Source organism: Cydia amplana, chromosome 3, assembly GCF_948474715.1.
Source record: "Cydia amplana chromosome 3, ilCydAmpl1.1, whole genome shotgun sequence".
Lineage (NCBI taxonomy): Eukaryota > Metazoa > Arthropoda > Insecta > Lepidoptera > Tortricidae > Cydia > Cydia amplana.
In genome coordinates, this window is record NC_086071.1 from 14,391,774 (window position 1) to 14,411,950 (window position 20,177).

Consider the following 20,177-nt stretch of genomic DNA (forward strand, 5'->3'; position numbering starts at 1 on the left):
TTTTTTTTAAATAATAACTCTATTTTTTTTAAATAATAACTCTTTTTTTTTTAATAATAACTCTTTTTTTTTGCTGCAGCTGTCATAGAAAAAGTAATGTATGCAACAGCTCATAATTGGTTCTTAAAATTCTCGGGTCTTTTTTTACAAAACTCGACTACGTCTCGTTTTGTAACTTCGACCCTTGAATTTTAAGAACCCTTATTATATCACTGTTGCATAAACTACTATTAAAATGCGATGAAGCCCTTAAATGCATTTCAGTTGCGCACGTCTTCAAGTCCTTCGTCTTCATTGATAACACGAGTACGCCGCGAACTTCAACATGTGACAAACTTACTTCCTCAAATAAAAAGCGAGTAAAAAAAACACTTATCCCAATCGCGTAAAATTCAAATTAGCGTAATTCTACAGTACTCAAAAGTTGATTGCAAGATGTTACGAGATTGCTCTCAGCAATGGTACGAAAAGGGTTGTGAGTGGTCGAGACGGTAATGTAGTTATGCCTTTTGGGTTGTAGAACGGAGCTGATGCAGGGCGCATGCGCAGTTGATACTGCAGCTTGTCGGCGAACCTGAAGCAAGCCGTTCCGGTTCGCAGTCGATAGCCAGTTCCCGAACGGGGTTGTCGCGCCTTCTACCCCCTGTCGTGTAGTACGAGTACGATCTCGATTTGTTGGACAATTTTTCCTAGACTATTCTCGTTTCGTGGTGAGAGTGTTATACATCTCAAGCGGTTGAATGCGGAATGTAGGTAAGTTAACACCTGATAAACTCTTAGGTATTAAAAAGTTCCAGCTACTTTTTAATCTGAGTTGTGAAATTTGTATTTTTTTAACGGTTCGTGGCTCTTGGGAAACTTCTCCAGATGTTTTATCATGGTTTTTGAAGTTTTTCGGTCCGTACTGTATGGTTTTTTAGGTCGAATGTGGAATGTGTGTGTGTGTTTTGGTTCGTGGTTATGAAAACTATACTGAACTTTTGTTTGTTTCTGTTTAGCGTAAAATAATTAACTTATAATCTTATGATTTATTGACTTACATATACTACGCTATACTAAAAAACTTAAAACCTAAATCTAAAAATTAATAATACTAATCTTAAAATACTAAAAGATATCCCCCTGCGGCATGGTGCCGTAGATGCTGGCAGCATTTCCTCGATGTATTGCAAGACTAATTCTTTGAGCGAGGAAGCTGCCTGCTCTGCGGTCACCTCTGACGTCTGATAATCTTTTGGAAAATTCCTTAATAAGCTTAAGGGCACTTGGACCCCGCGGGCCAAGGATCTCGACGCCAAAAGGTACGATATTATAATATTATTAAACATTTATTTGCTGGAACTTATAGTACCTAACTATATATCTTTGCAACTCTGATCAAAGATACATAAGATACTTGCCTAATATATCCGTGTAATTCTAATGTCTTAGAGATATATCGTGGAAATATTGTTCAATTTTGATTCTTCTGAAGTTTATTCGGTTTTTATCAATTCATCATTTTACAATTTTTCTAAAACCTGCCAATCGCGACTTCAACTATAAGTAAAAGGTTATAAACTGAAAATTGTATGTAAATGATTACTTATGTACCTGTACCTGTGTTTATCAAACATTTATTTTCGTATTCGTTTATTGCAGTCATGTACAATTTGTACAATATTTTATTAATGTAACTCATATAATAATTGAGTTGATAGAATTATGATTAATAAGTATTTTGGCCCAGCGGATCAGCATTGCCAGCATCCAGCGGGGCAATGCGGCCAGCCTTCTGGGTACCTACCTACTCTACCGAGCGACCACGACCTAGGCCAATTTTTAATAAGTTTTTATTTTATGTGTTTTTATTCAATAAATAAAAAATCTTGATTAATCAATTAATTAATTAATGATTATTTTGATTAATTAATTATGTTCGCGATAAACTCAAAAACTACTGAACGGATTTTCTTGAGGTTTCACCTATCAGTAGAGTGATTCTTAAGGAAGGTTTAGGTGTATAATTTGTTAAGGTTTTGTATAACCCGTGCGAAGCCGGGGCGGGTCGCTAGTTATATAGGTCGCTAGTATAGCCTACCTAATATTACCTATGTAATATGTTTGCAATAAATGCTTATGTATGAATATCAATTATACATATAGGTAAGTTATTATTACGCGCATTGTGAGGTATAAGTTACAATCATAATATAACATTAAATAATCGTTTAATAATCATACAAACCACTTGTGTGATTCCATTTCCTTAAAAATCCATCGTGCGGAAGATATATTCTACCAAATTTGGTTTAATAGCAATTTTTGTATAAGAGACGTTTGATGCAAGATACATTTTTTTATTGTATATTATAGAACAGTTGTACACAGATCGATCTATTCCAACAGTGAGCTCAGTGAAGGTAAATTTACAAATCTAAATGCGTAATAAGAAAGTTAACAAAAAGCTTAAGAGTTTTCTTTTTCCGAGAAAAACGTATTTAAGGCAATTCTCTCTTCTTTTTCTTTATAGTGAATAGTGAATAGAACAAAGTGCCAAAAGTATCTGCCGCCCTCACAGACAAGACATCCACATATAGACTGAGCATAATAGCGCTACCCCCTCTGCCACAAATATACGGTAGTTTTACTCCATCTTCGAGTCAAAGTGTATTTGTGTGACGTCCGTGTCTTTGAACGGACCAATCACGGCACGGGACTCGCTCACCTCGTCCCCTGCACCCCAGTATTTTTGCCAGCATCGGTTTCATGAAATAATTGCTCTAAACTCCGTCTAGAGGATTCCTAGTCTATGGCCGCCCTCTATCTAACTTTGGAAATAAAGATTCCTATTGACCCTATTGTATAATTCGCGTTTAAAAGTCTATTAAGAGGGGGCTAACGCAACATAGTAGTTTTTATATGTTTTGACGACCGATCTGGCCTAGTGGGTAGTGACCCTGCCTGTGAAGCCGCGGTCCTGGGTTCGAATCCCAGTAACGGCATTTATTTGTGTGATGAGCATAGATATTTGTTCCTATGAGTCATGGTTGAGCGTAGCGAGTGAATCTAATTTAGAATCTTGAGCGTAGTAAGGGACTCAAAAGCGCACGAGATGTAAATAACTTTGATCTCGTGTAGTTCACAAAACTTAGCCTTAGCAGCCTTCACCTTAGCAGTGAGAACATATTAGAGAACCCGAAAAATGTATTCCTTCTTCATCACTTACCTCTATTCACTCATGTTTTCTTAAGATATACCAACAATTAAGTTTTCACCTCAGCCGCTCGAACAAGGATACTTTGCTACTTAAAAACAGTAAGCAAAATCGCATTTTGCTCATTTTGTCTCACTCAGTGAGCAAAATGCGATTTTGCTCACTGTTTTTAAGTAGCAAAGTACCCTTGTTCGAGCTGCTGAGGTAAAAAATCACTTGGAAACTAGACTATTTTGCGAGGGCAGACATTTGCACCATTCCACTAATCCGGGTCAATCATCAGTTAAATCTGGAATTACCATGGTTACCAGTACAATTTGACACTAGGTTAACGGTTTAACCACTTAAGCCCGGGTTAGTGGGATGGTGCAAGTGGGCCTGAGCAAAACCTTAAAAGGTAAAGTTGGCTGATAGGCAATCACGAAAACATGTCTAATTTTCATTTATTTTCAATTGTATATGATTACCATTGCAGTATAATTTTAGTATAAAGTAGATAATGATATAGTCGAGGGATTTGAATAGCAATTTCAATCAGAACTATAGGTACTTTCAGAGATATTGAGGTAGGTAAAACGTTAAAACCCGCGCGATCGCCATATATCTTCCGTGCGGCGCGCATTATATTTGGTACCTATCTCATTTCTTCGCTTTATGTGCCCTCAGAGTCCCACGAACCCTCCGCCTAAAAGCCGCTCCCATACGTTCATAATTACGCTCTCATTATAAAACGACAACCTAAACTTATATTAAACTTGGCACGAACATATTTAATTTATTTATAATCTATTCAAAACACAGATCCTTACACGTAACTTTATAAATCGGGCGAGAAAATATTATGAAGTGGAAAATTTCACGGCATTATATAGAAAGTAAACAATTGTTCAGGTCGGGCATCTCCCTTTGTGAAAGCGTGCTAATGCCTGTTATTGTTAGAGATTCCATTAAGTTAATCCACTTCTATCCGAGACATTGTGCTAGTACCATAACAAACTGGCCTTGGAAATTTAAACAAAGCCTGATCCTACTCGCAGTATCCTATCATAACATAAATATGGTACAGTCAGCATCGAATTGATAGTGACGGCCGAAGTGATCAAATATATCGTAACACAACTTTGTTTGTTGTACTTATATACATAGAATACAATATAATGCAATACATGCAAATATTCTTTATTTATTGCTTACCAATAACAATTGTAACAAACATTGCAGTACATACATACAGGGTTTTTCCTATAACAGGAGCAATAAATTAAACTATAGGCTGTACTCCTCAAACTAACCAACATTTTGTTCAGCAACTTTTGAAAATAACTCGTGTTTTGATTTTTATTACACTTTAAAGTTTATTCTAAGACGCAATGTATTGCAAATTTTGTTATGTTTAAAGCGTGACAAGCAACGTCAAACACACTGAGCGTGATTTAATAATGTGTAAAAATCGTGAAAGTTTAAATCAGTGTTACACTGAGCGTACATTGAAGGCGATATTTATTTTGTATGAAAAAGAGGAAGTCTAAAGGATTCATAATTTTTAAAAGTTGCGTACCTAACAAATGTTGGTCAGTTTGAGGAGTACTGCCTTTAGTTTAATTTATTGCTCCTGTTACAGGAAGCACCCTGTATATAAATAAATAAATATGCAAGAATTGCTCGTTTAAAGGTATTAGAATATTTTGACGTTCGGTGGTGGCCGTATACATATACGACACAAATTATACATACCTACACTGTAGGCTACACACAATAACTCACGTGTACATACGTACATCATCATCACTCAACATTCAATTTAAGAGCTGGGCTCTTGTCGGTGCAGCGTGATGAAGTTGTCTCCGCCTTGGTCGATCCGAAGCCAGCCCAGCCCTTTAGTGTCCTGGTACCTACGTCACGGCCCCTACAACTACATGCTCCCTCACTTGGCTCATATAACTTTCTCTTGGTCTTCCACTCCTTCTACTATGTAATAACATACGTACATAAACTGCTAAAATGAAAAACGCTTCTCATAAATGGGTAAATATAGAGTGAAGAAAATCAATGATTTGATGCTCATTCATAGAACAGTTTTGTATTTTAAATCTGTTATAAATATACACCTATTCACAGCTTAAACTCCAAATACCTGAAATAGCCGAACCCTAACAATTACCTAAACGAGGGCAGGGTTGTCTCAGCCTTGTATGAGTTACATGTTTACTTACCTTCGAATGGGGTCTGCTTTATCTTGTTGACTCAGTCAGTGCCAGCCCTGGGGTGGATTACAATTGAAGCCGAAGTAAGCTCTGCTAGGGTTGAACATTTTGATAAACCCAGTCTTAGTTAAATGTGCCGAGCCTTCATTTACATTTTACGCGGTGAATTTTTGAATCAAAAGTGCCCTTAATATTTTAACTACTATTTGGTAGGTACCTGGGACTCGGCTTTTCAGGTATTAGGAAGCCAGATTAAGTTAGGTTTTGAAAATGTTCAATAGATAGATGTGATGTTTATGACATACCTATAAGTCATATAACTGTCAATTTACTAGTGACTTTTGTTATTTATTAAGTATTTACAAACATAAACCACACCAACGAATGCAAAACTTTCTTCCTCTTTCTACTAAAATCTGTCTTGCTCGCTCTCTCTTACTGCCACTCCTCGATTATGGTGACATTGCTTTTGTGGACCTAAGGGAGGAACTGCTTGACAAGCTAGAGCGCTTGCAAAATGTCTGCATTAGATATATATTCGGGTTACGTAAGTACGATCGCGTGTCTGCCTTCCGCTCGCAGCTTGGCTGGCTTCCGATACGTCGTCGTAGGGATGTGCATGTTCTGTCATTACTCTTTAACGTGTTATTTAATCCCGCATCCCCTACGTATCTATCAGAGAGATTTAGTTTTCTGGCTACTGTTAGCGGTCACCGTCTGCGATCTAGTGAAAATCTGACTTTAGCCATTCCGCCGAAAAAGTCGCGTGCGTACTGTAAGTCTTTCACGGCCTACTCAGTTAAGCTGTGGAACGATCTACCAGTGGACGTAAGGAAATCGCAATCTGTTGCCTCACTCAAGGAGAAGTTGAAAAAGTTGTGGTTATTAGACTCCTGATGTAGTTAGAACTGAATACTTTGTATATATATATTTATATATTATTTATATATAGATTATATGTTTATGTAGTTAGTAAACAGCGGTATGTTTATGTATACGTATATGTATATGTGTATATAGGTTATATATGTATAAGTATGTTTATAGTTTATGCGTATTTATGAGTAGGTAGTACTGGTTTTCTCTTTATTTATTGCTCTCGTCTTCCTTTATGTGTATCCAAAATTCTTATATTGCTATTTGTCCATATTAAATTGTCTTTCACCTGTTAGTGTTTGATCCTTTCGCATTTTCTCAAAGGTTAGCTGGAAGAGATCCCTTTTAGGGATAAGTTCGCCTTTGTACATAACATTCTTATTTTTGTTTTGTTTTTGTCCGTTTTATGTAAACCTGTTTATGTGCAATAAAGTGACATACATACATACATACATAAACCTATAAAATCAGAAATAATACCCACAAAATTCAAATGAACTAAATCTATTAATATATAACTTGTTTAACTACATATTTCAAGTTTAATTGTTAAATGTGTTATATTTAACAAAAAAAAAGCCTAAAAACTGTAAAGAAAGCAAACAACTATAACTTATTAGGTAGTAAAAATTTGATAATTATAACGTGGCAGAAAAAAAAAACATGAACGCACAATTTATTCTGTCATTTATAAATTACACAAAGAACAAATTGAGAACCTCCATTTGTGAACGCGATAAAATAAACAAAAAAATCCACAGAGGGCCGAAGGTTCCCCAAAAAGCGTTTTGATCCAATTAAAAAACCTCTTAATTCATTTCTATTTCATTTCGTTGACAAAAGAACATGAATAACAATCGTGCCGTTATCGCTAATAAGACATCGTTAACCTTAAATGGACTCTTTCAGCACCCGAAACCGGGCCTGCAAAGAAAAAACAACCTAATTTTACGGACTAGGGGACTAAAGTCGGGCTTATTGTGTGGGTGCGTAATAGTAATTGGAAAACGATTTAGAGTAGGGGTTTTTTCTTCACTCAGTCTTCAGTCCTTTGACTCCTTATTATATATTACATTGTCTGCGGATTCCGTACCTACCTAAATGTGTATTAAAAATATTAGCTTATGTTATTATTTTATAGTAGGTATTACTTTAGAAGGATTGCTACAAGTCCCATGGTACAAAATTGTATAAATGAATTTCATTATTTTCGTTAGTAAATAAATCACTCGTAACTTAATCTTAAGATTCCTCCACTGCCCTAATTAATTCATGGACCTAACCGAGCGGGACAATTTATATGCCCTGTATCCCTCGCTTACCAAACGAATCAACCCAGTGCATCTGAGATCTCCATCTCCATGTCCGTAACAACTATGCGTGATCGGGGATCATACTTACACTGGTTCTCGCGAGCTATGGGAATGTAAAGTAGGTTCTTAAGCTTAAAGGGAGGCATTATCGTCGTAAAGTCAGGGATTTTCGCCTTCATATTTGGCCATTTTAAATTGTCGTGGCGGAGATTACTAGGGTATCATACAATTTAAAGGCTTAAATATGTTTAGGATTAGAACAATGTGACTTTACGCGAGAGAAAAATTTCAGGGCCAGTTTCTCATGAAAGCTTGGTTAACTCTTCTAGGGCCACGAAAACATAATTATATATCAATTTGTTATTCGGCAGCCATTACGTGGTACAAAGAGACATTAAGTATGTCGCCGCGCCCCGATGCTATCGCCACGCCTGGCAAGATTGATTGATACAATATGTTACAAGTTTAGCCTATATTGCCTTGGCGTGCCTTGACGTTTCTTAAGCCTGTCTACTCGAAGTGAACTATAAGCCTGATTCCGAAACATAGATGACACAAATTTCGAGATCACATTTATATTATGAATAATCTGAAGCGAACAATCGGCCTGGGACTTACCTATATGTGCAATTGCCATAAACCGGGAAGATACTATAAGTCAATTATTTATACACAATCAAGCAAAGTTAATAAGATAAATTCCTTTCCATTCTTTCAACAATCAATGAATTAATTTATTTACTTATTTAAATTTTTTTTTGTATTTCTCTTCGTACTCTGAGGGATGAATTGAATAGGCCATGTAGGTCATACTGAACAACTTTCACTATGGAGCCAACTTCGTAAACTCAAAAAATAATAGGTATACTGGGTCAACCAAATCTTGTCAGTAAATAGGAACAAAAAAAACTATACTCATCCTTTTCTTTGGGTGCTAGTACTAGTGAAGGACAAAGATAGTATGATTCTCTCTGTCTATGTTTGAAATCAAACAGACCTTTGACACACTATACTGTCACAAATTTCGGTGAATCATATATTATATGTCAACATTTTCTATGGAATAGCATATTTGATTTTTGGGGTTATAAAGTACAAATACAAATGGCGGATTTAATGCCTAAAGGCAATCTTAATTGTTGTTTTAACGACAAAACTGTAAGAAAATAAAATGTTCCGCGTCGCAATAGAATTTTCGAACGAGCGAGCGAAGCGAAGTGAAGTTCTTACAGTCGACTTAAATAAATAATTTTGTATTTGTATTTTTTTGTATTTGACTTTGAACACACGGCTGGCTAGGGGCACGTCCCGGCATTTCGATGTTTTTAAGCTGAACTATCAGATGATAGTTTGATACTCAATAACTTAAGTAAATTTGTTCTAATTTAAATGAAATTGGTTGAACGTATAGTTGAGGGCATTATATTTTAGTCATTAAATTTTGAGCAGGCTCGAACAAGAGGTTATTGAGCTAGAAGAGCTTAAAATGCTAAAAAGCCATTTATGAGGGGTCTTGCTATTCTGGTAATTTTAATTGCAAGAAAGTATGGTCGAGTTTGGTATTAAATGAAAGTGCTCGGTTTGTTACACATTTTACACATTTATAATATTGTTTTCTTTTTTTTTTAAGATTTTTTCAATTTTGGAATCCAAGATGGCGGCCATGCACTATGTGTGTATGTATGCAGATTTAAAACTAGACTTACCTACAGTTTCCTTAATGAAAATATTTTAAAATCATGTTTTATAGGTTTTAGGGAGTGCAGATTTCGAAAATGATGACAAATTTGGAATCCAAGATGGCGGCCATGCACTATGTCATAAAAGTCGTCATGGATGTCGTTTTATAGGTTTTGGGGGGCACAGATTTCGAAAATGATGACCATTTTGGATTCCAAAATGGCGGCCATGCACTATGTGATAAAAGTCGTCATGGATGTCGTTTTCAAGGTTTTGGGGGGCACAGATTTCGAAAATGATGACCATTTTGGATTCTAAAATGGCGGCCATGCATTATGTCTTAAAAGTCGTCATGGATGTCGTTTTATAGGTTTTGGGAGGCGCTGATTTCGAAAATGATGACCATTTTGGATTCCAAAATGGCGGCCATGCACTATGTGATAAAAGTCGTCATGGATGTCGTTTTATAGGTTTTGGGGGGCACAGATTTCGAAAATGATGACCGTTTTGGATTCCAAAATGGCGGCCATGCACTATGTCATAAAAGTCGTCATGGATGTCGTTTTATAGGTTTTAGGGGGCGCAGATTTTGAAAATGATGACCATTTTGGATTCCAAAATGGCGGCCATGGACTATGTCATAAAAGTCGTCATGGATGTTGTTTTATAGGTTTTGGGGGGCGCAGATTTCGAAAACGATGGCCATTTTGGATTCCAAAATGGCGGCCATGCACTATGTGATAAAAGTCGTCATGGATGTCGTTTTATAGGTTTTGGGGGGGGCACAGATTTCGAAAATGATGACCATTTTGGATTCCAAAATGGCGGCCATGCACTATGTCATAAAAGTCGTCATGGATGTCGTTTTATTGGTCATGGTCAAGGTATAGGTAAATGCATCCGCGAGTTCACAGTTCGGGGCGAACTACTAGTTATACATTTATAAATATACTTTACTGTTGTGTACTTTTTATCTTAACAACGATGTTAATTAACGTAACGTAACCATAGCCACAAAGCCCTAGGTATTACGCAAAGAACACGCACGAAGAAACAAAAACGTGACAAATTGCAGCGCTCCCTTGTCGGAACTATTCTATATAAACGTAGATAAAGTTTTCGTACTGTTAAGTTAATTTATAGCCCGAGGCGGAGGGACCTTTCAGAGATCCTTGCCTTGCCCCTGAATTATTTTGTTCTACTTTTTAGCAGTCTCATATATACAGAGTGTTAAATATATACAATATATACATACAAATCAAGAGTTAAACCAAGATAAGTCGGCAACAGCTTTGATAGCACGCAGTGATAGCAAGTGTTATTTATACATCATAATCCCATAGAAGTTTGACGTTTAAAATGACACTTGCATTATGTATGCTGTATTAATCGTTGCAGACTTATCTTGGTCTAAAATGAATATTTTTTAATACAAAGCACGTTTTTATAGTCGATTTTTTTAGGAAAGCATGCAATTAATTATTTAATATTCAAACATGATGTAAATTTTTCATGACTTTATAATCTAAAGTATTTGTTTTTAATTGATAATATTGTAAATAAATTTAAATTAGCGAAAGAAAACTTAGTTTACATGCCGTCATGTTTGGTGTAAGACCTACGTCTATGCATAAGTAATTAAAACGTTATAATGATAATGATTGTAAATCTGTGACGGAACCTCCTATTGTATCTCGACTATTCTCAACTCACGTCTCGGCTCGGGAAATCTGATGGAAATCGTGTTACCGGAGGAAGGAATCGGTTCCATCTCCGACGCAACTGCTTTAAATAAAAATAAAATGAATTAAATAAAAACATTTAATTCACACTTTAAAAATCCATTTCTTGTTAGTATTTCTTAAAAACTAGGGAACTTAAACTTAAAAGTGAATCTTACTCCGCAAAAACGACACTCTTCCTAGACAAGTTCGTATATATGTATAATTTTCGGTAAAAAATAAACTTAAGTTAAAACCTTAATCTATAAGTAGGTATATATAAAATGGTCTGTGATAAAAACTGTGTCTCCATCCCAAAATAAATAGTGATTTATACAATACAATACAAAATACAACACTCGAGGATAAAAATTGTAAAACAAGGCGTGGAGCTGAATTTTGTAATAACAGACCTAGATTTTCAAGATTTACTTGCCTTTGTGACGTCATATAGGTAAACTGAAAAAATAATAATGTCTAATTTTAAATTAAAAATTTAGTTTTTCAGAAAAATATCGTATACCAAAATCAGAGTAAGTAAAAAGTTAATTACTATTTAATTTGTTTTATTCACTTGGACTTCTATGTCAGCTTTTTTTGGAATTACGTAAATCAAACATTCAACACTACACAAACTCAATAAATTTGGTTTTATTAAAGTCTAACAACGAACATGTTTCAACAAGAGTGGCAACTGCAAATACGGTTTATTATTTGATATACGGTTATCGTAAAAAAGTCCTAACACCCGACCGCGACCTCATTTACGGGAACCTTGTCACAGTTAGGTATGCGGGCACATTTTATTTCAGTTATATGGACCTCGTAATGGGTACCACATTGTAAGGGGTTCAGTGTTTTAAGTTATAAAAAAAGTTTCAAAGTTTTAGAGGCTCCTTTTGCTGACTTATAATGTTAAGAAAGTAAAACTAAAAGTTTTCTGGAGTTGGAGAATTCTTTTTCAAATCGCGCTCATGAGATTTGTATGGGCGCTTTATACGAAATAGCAATAACAAAATCTAAAGTAGCACCAATATTTGGGATGTTACGTAAGCATTTGCTAAAACAAGAGTTCGAAAAATATCCATCATTATTATATTTATAATATGTATTTTATAAATATGTGGTAGTTTTATACATATTATATATTTTATTTATTTATGTACTTAGTTTTTGCTTTTTAGGGTTCCGTACCCAAAGGGTAAAAACGGGACCCTATTACTAAGACTCCGCTGTCCGTCCGTCCGTCCGTCCGTCCGTCCGTCCGTCCGTCCGTCCGTCCGTCCGTCTGTCCGTCCGTCTGTCACCAGGCTGTATCTCACGAACCGTGATAGCTAGACAGTTGAAATTTTCACAGATGATGTACTTCTGTTGCCGCTATAACAACAAATACTAAAAACAGAATAAAATAAAGATTTAAGTGGGGCTCCCATACAACTAACGTGATTTTTGACCGAAGTTAAGCAACGTCGGGCGGGGTCAGTACTTGGATGGGTGACCGTTTTTTTACACGACTGCCCAAACAAAAAGAGTGTATTGTTTTCTTTTATGTATTTATGTGAGTTTCTTTATTCCACGATAACTTCAGAATGCCTTAACCGATTTAGATGTATGATATATCATTAGAATCCTTACGTCATCCCGGGTGACATAGGCTATGTGACGTTATTACAAAATCAATATGGCGGACTTAATACGCCATATTACGCAACCTTAAGAAAAAAATATCTTGCAAACCTATCGAGTAGGGTATAGAGCTTTGAAAGACGAGTAATAATATATATGCAACATGTTGGTTTAAGTCTAATTTTGAGAAAGTAAGAATTTTCAAAAAATGTTAAGAAAAGCAAATCCCATTAAACCATTTATTATTATTGAATCGGATAATAAAAGGAAGGTTTTGACCGCCGATCATAAAAAAAAACATAATAATAGTACATATTACATTATACTACTTAAAGTTTTTAACACATGTTTTAAAAGCAGCCAAATACCTATGTCCCAAATTGCGCTAATGGAATCGAAATGTGTACATATAACTTATATTTATTAATCGATACGATTGTAGAGTCCGTCTAAGCTAACTCTGCACCGACTTTGACAGAAAAAAGTGTGAAAGTATCATTAATAACCAATTTTTTTTTTGTAAAAATCTACATTTCTTCAAAGGCCAAAGGCCGAGCTGCATACCCTACACGAAGGCCTGGGGCGTAAGACAGACCCGGTGCGCGCTTTATACAACATCCCCAAGTAATTGCAAAGGCCGAAAGCCGAGCTCCTCGCAGGGCCGAAGGACTGGAGCGTAAGGCAGGTGTGTGCTTTTTGTATCTACCCCAAGTTTCTTAATTGCGAAGGCCGAAGGTCGAGGTCCGCATAGGGCCGAAGGCCCTTAGCCAGGCTCAGTGCGCGCTTCCAACTTCCCCAAGCATCTCAATTCCGAAGGCCGAGTTCCGCGTAGGGCCGTAAGGCCCGGAGCGTAAGCCAGGTTCGTGCTCTTTGGAACTACCCCAAATTTCTTAATTGCGAAGGCCGAAGGCCGAAGGCCGAGTTCCGCGTAGGGCCGAAGGCCCGGAGCCAGGCTCGGTACGCGCTTCCAACTTCCACAAGCATCTTAACACCGAAGGCCGAGCTCCGTGTAGGGCAGTAACGTAAGGCCCGGAGCGTAAGCCAGGTGCGTGCTTTTTGTAAGATCCCCAAGTTTCTTAATTGCGAAGGCCGAAGGCCGAGCTCCGCGTAGGGCCGTAAGGCCCAGAGCGTAAGCCAGGTGCGTGCTTTTTGTATCTTCCCCAAGTTTCTTAATTGCGAAGGCCGAAGGACGAGCTCCGAGTAGGGCCGAAGGCCCGGAGACAGGCTCGGTACGCGCTTATAAGTTCCCCAAGCATCGTAATTCCGAAGATCGAGCTCCGCGTAGGGCCGTAAGGCCCGGAGCGTAAGTCAGGTGCGAGCTTTTTGTATCTTCCCCAAGTTTCTTAATTGCAATGGCCGAAGGCCGAGCTCCGCGTAGGGCCGAAGGCCCTTAGCCAGGCTCGGTGCGCGCTTATAACTTCCCCAAGCATCTTAATTCCGAAGGTCGAGCTCCGCGTAGGGCCGTAAGGCCCGGAGCGTAAGTCAGGTGCGAGCTTTTTGTATCTTCCCCAAGTTTCTTAATTGCGAAGGCCGAAGGCCGAGCTCCGCGTAGGGCCGAAGGCCCTTAGCCAGGCTCTGTGGGCGCTTCCAACTTCCCCAAGCATCTTAATTTCGAAGGACGAGCTCCGCGTAGGGCCGTAAGGCCCGGAGCGTAAGCCAGGTTCGTGCTCGTTGGAACTACCCCAAGTTTCTTAATTGAAAAGGCCGAAGGCCAAGCTCCGCGTCGGGCTGAAGGCCCGGAGCCAGGCTCGGTGCGTGCTTCCAACTTTCCCAGGAAGCATCTTAATTACGAAGGCCGAATTCCGCGTAGAGCCGAAGACCCGGAGCGTAAAGCAGGTGCGTGCTTTTTGGAACTTCCCCAAGTTTCTTAATAGCGAAGGCGAAGGCCAAAGCTCCAATTAGGGGCCGACGGCTCGAAGCGACCGAGAGAGGATCGTTTCCACGCAAGCTTGCGTCCATGCTTTCTAGTTCTTCAAACACAGAAAAATATTACAAGTATCTAAATGACAAAGGCCGAAGACGGAGCTCCACAAAGGGTCGAAGGAACTTTTACAGCTCGCTATAAGCCCACATATTTTATGCTGGTACTATTAACCTAAATCGCAGTAATATCTATCAGATGCCACATTTTTCGCTCAAATCCGTTGATTAACTGATGAGGAGGTACCTAATCACGTAAATAAACCTCCACGAGTGTTACTTTAGATCCGAATAAATCAGCGTCATCTGTATCAGCATTAGGTACATGCAATTCTGAGTAATGGCTACCATGTACATATATTATTATCTAAATATCGGTATTATAATGATGCGGTATTAAAGATATTATAGGAAATATGTAGTTGCAGTAGTTTGTATGATCACTAAAATGTATAAAATAAAAATAATTAATTAAAAATTAAAAAACACGACTGCAGTTTAAAAGCGAACTGAAAAGCTAAAAATAAATTTAGTTATGTTAGTTACTCAACTTAATGAATCTAAATTAGAATATAAGTGTTCAGTCAGGGTCATAAACAGCAAATGCAAAAGTTTAGGCTCATTTAGGATCGTGACTGTACCTGTATATTTTATTTTGATTGCAGTCGGGGACCTTTTAAATGGGAAAATTTTAATACATCAAGGTCCGGACTGCAATTGAAATAAAATATACAGGTACAGGCACGATCCTAAATGAGCCTAAACTTTTGCATTTGCTGTTTATGACCCTGACTGAACACTTATATTCTAATTTAGATTCATTAAGTTGAGTAACTAACATAACTAAATTTATTTTTAGCTTTTCAGTTCGCTTTTAAACTGCAGTCGTGTTTTTTAATTTTTAATTAATTATTTTTTTTGCTTCTTTTTTTGCTTGTTTTGCTCTATTTTTTGTTGATGGTGCGGAACCCTCCGTGCGCGAGTCCGACTCGCACTTGGCCGGTTTTTTTTAATTCACTCAATATATTTTCTCTTTCTGCACCAATTGTAGGTATCTCTGTTTGGCCCGATAGTTGACTGGTAGAGAATGCCATTTGGCATTAAGTCCGCTATTTGTACATTGTTGTATATATTTTGTGCAATAAAGTTTAAATAAATAAATATTTAAATTTATATCTCGTTAATTACTTAGTTCAAAACTTTACCGCATAAAGTGCTTCATTTATAGTTTGTCAAAGGACTGTCTTGCATCTTCATCATGTCTGACATCTTAAACATAGACAGAGAGAATCATACTATCTTTGTCTTACACTAGTGCTTGCACCCAAAAGATAAGGATGAGTTTAGTTTTTTTTTGTTCTTATTTACTGACAAATTTGGTTTGAACAACTATAGAACTGACATGTCACTTACCTACTTCTGCGAAGCACTATCGAAACTTACGAGTATCTATGCATAATATTAGTATTATATTAAAACTTCATAACGTTTTTTGCAACACCTACGCTTTTTGATTAATTGATTTGTTTCCTCTACCCAAAGGTTGTCTGGAAGAGATCAGTCTTTAGCGATAAGACCGCCTGTTTTCTGACTATCATTAATCAATTGGTTTTCTCAAAGCTGTATCTTTTACTGAGCCAATAAAGATAATTCTTTCCATCTATATTATTAATAGGTACCATAGAGAAATAAGTAAACATAGTGCTCACTCCACATATCTGCAGTTTTCTGTCCAATACGCTTATTATTTTCGTAGTCGACATCTAGCGTCAACTAGCGGATTATCAGTACTGCTACTTGACATAGATGTCGCGACGAACGAAAAGTCTAATGCTCACCAATTTTCAGCTAATGTTATAACTGGATTAACTGGAACTCTACTCGTATTTTCAACTCCTTCTGCTTGTAATATTAGTTGCAAATTGTTAAGCAATAAACTTTTCGCCAGTCGCGTCACTCGTGACATCTAGTGGTACTGATAAATCCGCTACTTGACGCTAGATGTTGACCACGAAAATAATAGAGTCTGTGCGGAAAGAGAAGAGTCGTGGATTGTATTGGGCCCCATACATTCCACGACTCTTCTCTTTCCGCACAGACTCTATGCGTTTTGGTAAGAAAACTGATAAATGGAGTGAGCATTCTATGCTTACTTATTTCTCTATGTAGGTACCTAAGACATATCTACCGCAAACGTAAAGATGGCTGAAAAACAAAGTGAACGTAAACATCACTCACTTGTCTGTCAGCCTGTTCCCTCGTCTTTCGTCTGTCACAACTCAGTCCTATTTCTCAAAGTCCGTTTGATGTACAAGTTTCATTCGTGAAGATGTACAAAATGCTCCTGGCTTCGTAACTAATGGTTAGTACAGTTATATAAATAGGACATCTTTTAATAAGTTACTATGGCGTTATTCATAAACGCGCTACAAACCTCAATTAGCTATTAGGTATTACTGAATCGCGATTAGAAAGGGATTGAGATAGCTGTCAATCCATATTGATTTTGACGTAAGTGTATGGAAATCTGTTATTTCTAATCCCTTTCTGATCGCGGCATGATTATAAAGTCAGCAACAATACTTGCTAAGCGGGCGAGGTGTTCAAAATAATGTTGACGCGACTTTATTGTTAAGAGAATAAGAGCGCGTCAAGGTAATTATGAACGCCCCGCCCGCTTAGCAACTTCTGCTGCTGACTGTACCTAACCGTTTGTTTTGAGGGATGTACAGAAAGCTGCGAAATTGCATGCAGTATTCGAGTGGCAGATAATTTTGGCGCGTTGTTATAATTATACGCTACTGTTGATGCTGACTGTACGCCGAGTTACGTACAGCAACAACGTAAAATGATTTTGCCGAATGCCAACTTTTTAATTTCATAACCTATAAAATTTACTAGCAAATAACTGGTACGTACCGGATATTTCACAGCGGTTTCAGCTACAATGGCCTATCAAGTTGAAATCATAATTGTGTAGTAACAAAACCTTTTGACTATATACATATACTAGCGACCCGCCCCGGCTTCGCACGGGTTAACAAATTATACATAAACCTTCCTCTTAAATCACTCTATCTATAAAAAAAAACCGCATCAAAATCCGTTGTGTAGTTTTAAAGATCTAAGCATACATACAGACAGATAGACAGACAGATAGACAGACAGAGGGAAGCGACTTTGTTTTATACTATGTAGTGAGATCAGTATATATACTCTCCCGGCCGGTTTTAACCACAGCGACTGAAGACGTTCATGCTACAGTCACCACATGGGAATGTTGCGCCATTTAGGGTTCTTGCTAAATTGGATATTCTATAGCGGACGTAATAAACAACCAATTTAGCTTGGACCCTAATTGTCTTATTAACAAAGACCCTATGCACACAAACGGGCAGGTAAGAGCACCATTGCTGTAGTTACGAGTAGGGTTTGCACGATGGATCCGAAATGTATGGGAATATCCGCGGATCCCGATTCAGATCCGGATAATTTCATAAATTTCGGATCCGGCTTGCAAACCCTAGGTACGAGTAATAGGCTTTACTTTTTAGGGTTCCGTACCTCAAAAGGAAAAAAACGGAACCCTAATAGGATCACTCGTGTGTCTGTCTGTTCGTCCGTCTGTCACAGCCTATTTTTTCCGAAACCACTGGACCAATTAAGAGCCAACAGGAGCTGAGATTTAAATATTTTAGGTAAATATACCCGTCTCGCTAACGGAAGCGGCTCCTAAAACTAGTGCGATAAGGACAAGGCGAAAAATCCGGCGTAAAAATCTCAAAAATCGAGGTTTCGTACTCGACTGTTTCCTCCTCCAAAACTTAACCAATCGTAACCAAATTTGGAAATCTACATGATTATGACATTATCTGTGTCGGACCGTTTTGCTTTTTTGGCTAATTGATATAAGTTTTGAATAGCGCGCCTCTCATTGCGGCATAGTCAATTAGGCCATTTTGGCCATTTTTGAAGAGCTCTAGCGCCTTAAAAAACAAAAATATCAAAAAAAGCAAAACGGTCCGACACAGATATTGACAATATTAATCTGTGTTGAAAAAATCATTGCTCTAGCTTCAAAACCCACGGAGGAAACAGTCGAGTACGTTTGTATGGAGAAATGACCACTCCTGTTGGCTCTTAAGATGAAATTGGGCACACATATGTAAGTTTGTGACCCAAAGATGGACGTACTCATATAACGTAAATTCCAGTTTTGGGGGGTAAATGAGAAAATTAAAAAATTAAGTTTTTCAAACTATATCGTGTTACATATCAAATGAAAGAGCTCATTGTAAGAATCTCCAATATTTTTTTTTTAATAATTTTAGGATAAATAGTTTAGCAGTTATTCAACAAAATAGACAAAAAATGACCACCCCCCCCACACAAAATAGTTCTTTACCTATAGATGACAGGAAAACCTATTAGAAATGTGCAGTCAAGCGTGAGTCGGACTTAATATATGAACCCTTGGAACGCGAGTCCGACTCGCACTTGGCCGGTTTTCTTAAAAACGAAAAACCTTTAGTCCTGTTGTTGTTTCGTATTAATGAACCCTTGTTATTCGTGGAGAACCACAACAGTTCGTTACCCCTTTACTCTTTGGGTTTGGGAGAAAAATGAAAAAATAATCCTTTGCAGTTATCGTGTACATGTTGGTAACAAGTTTTCATTTTGCCCGCAGGATACCAGGCAGTTTTTGAATTAACAAATATCTTATCCCCTTTTCGCTGTTGACTAGCCATTGGTGCCGAGCAATAGCGGAGCATTAAGCGCAATGCAGTTGTTAATTTTTGCCGTGGCATTTTTAATTGCCTGTTCCCGCAATGGCATTTGGCCTGATTAGGTTTTTAATTATGAATAACTCATTCGTGTAAGCTTCGATTTCGTTTTTGAGCGATGGGTTTGTTAGTTTTCCGTTAGGCTCATTGTCTGAAAGATGTTTTGGGTCTGCTTTAATATTAGTCGTAAGTTTTAAGTTTCTGTGCGATGCGTCCATAAATATTCGGATAATTGTCTCTGTCGCATTCGCATGACTGAATGACATGAACCTGAATACACTCACTAATAATGAGGGCAAGTTATTTTGTATGAAAATACCATTATTTCAATTTAAACCGTCGTGAGTCATATTAACATTAAACTGATTTTGTCGTTTGATTCACGTGTTTTTCTTTTTAGTCATCGCGACATGTTTCGGAGAGCCTTGGTCTTGATTTTCAAGCACTAGAAATTTACAAGAAAAAGGTGGTTTTCATATTAGATAATATCTTTTTCTAAAAAAAGGGAACCGCCTTCAAAAAACCAACCCACTGAAAAGCACAAAATAATTTTTATATGGCACCCCTATACGTCTCCAGTCCCTATCCCGTCGTAAAGCAAATTTCTGCCAAAAAGTAATTAATACCTAATAATAAGAAAATTAATAATCATCCGGGTAATTACTTAGTTTTTGCAGTCGGTGCCAAACCAAAATGTTTGAGAACCGATATTTTAGACAACGAAGAACTGCACTTACTTGCATTATAAAGACATACTTAGTTTACTCATTAATTTAGTTCTTGTAGGTACTACTTACTCGTATTTTTTTGCTGAATGGTAGTAAAGAATGTTTTTGTTGGTTTGGCACCGCCTTCAA

General features: G+C 37.4%; 1 protein-coding gene across 1 annotated transcript in view; it reads left to right on the forward strand.

Annotated features, from left to right (window-relative positions):
* The first annotated feature begins 237 nt into the window (after window positions 1-237).
* The window catches only part of LOC134662755 (protein O-mannosyl-transferase TMTC1-like), a 133,168-nt gene continuing 113,228 nt past the window's right edge, over window positions 238-20,177 (forward strand). Inside the window, exon 1 of the mRNA XM_063519042.1 lies at window positions 238-749. The gene's annotated coding sequence lies outside the window, so the exon portion shown is untranslated. The remainder of the gene's footprint in view (window positions 750-20,177) is intronic.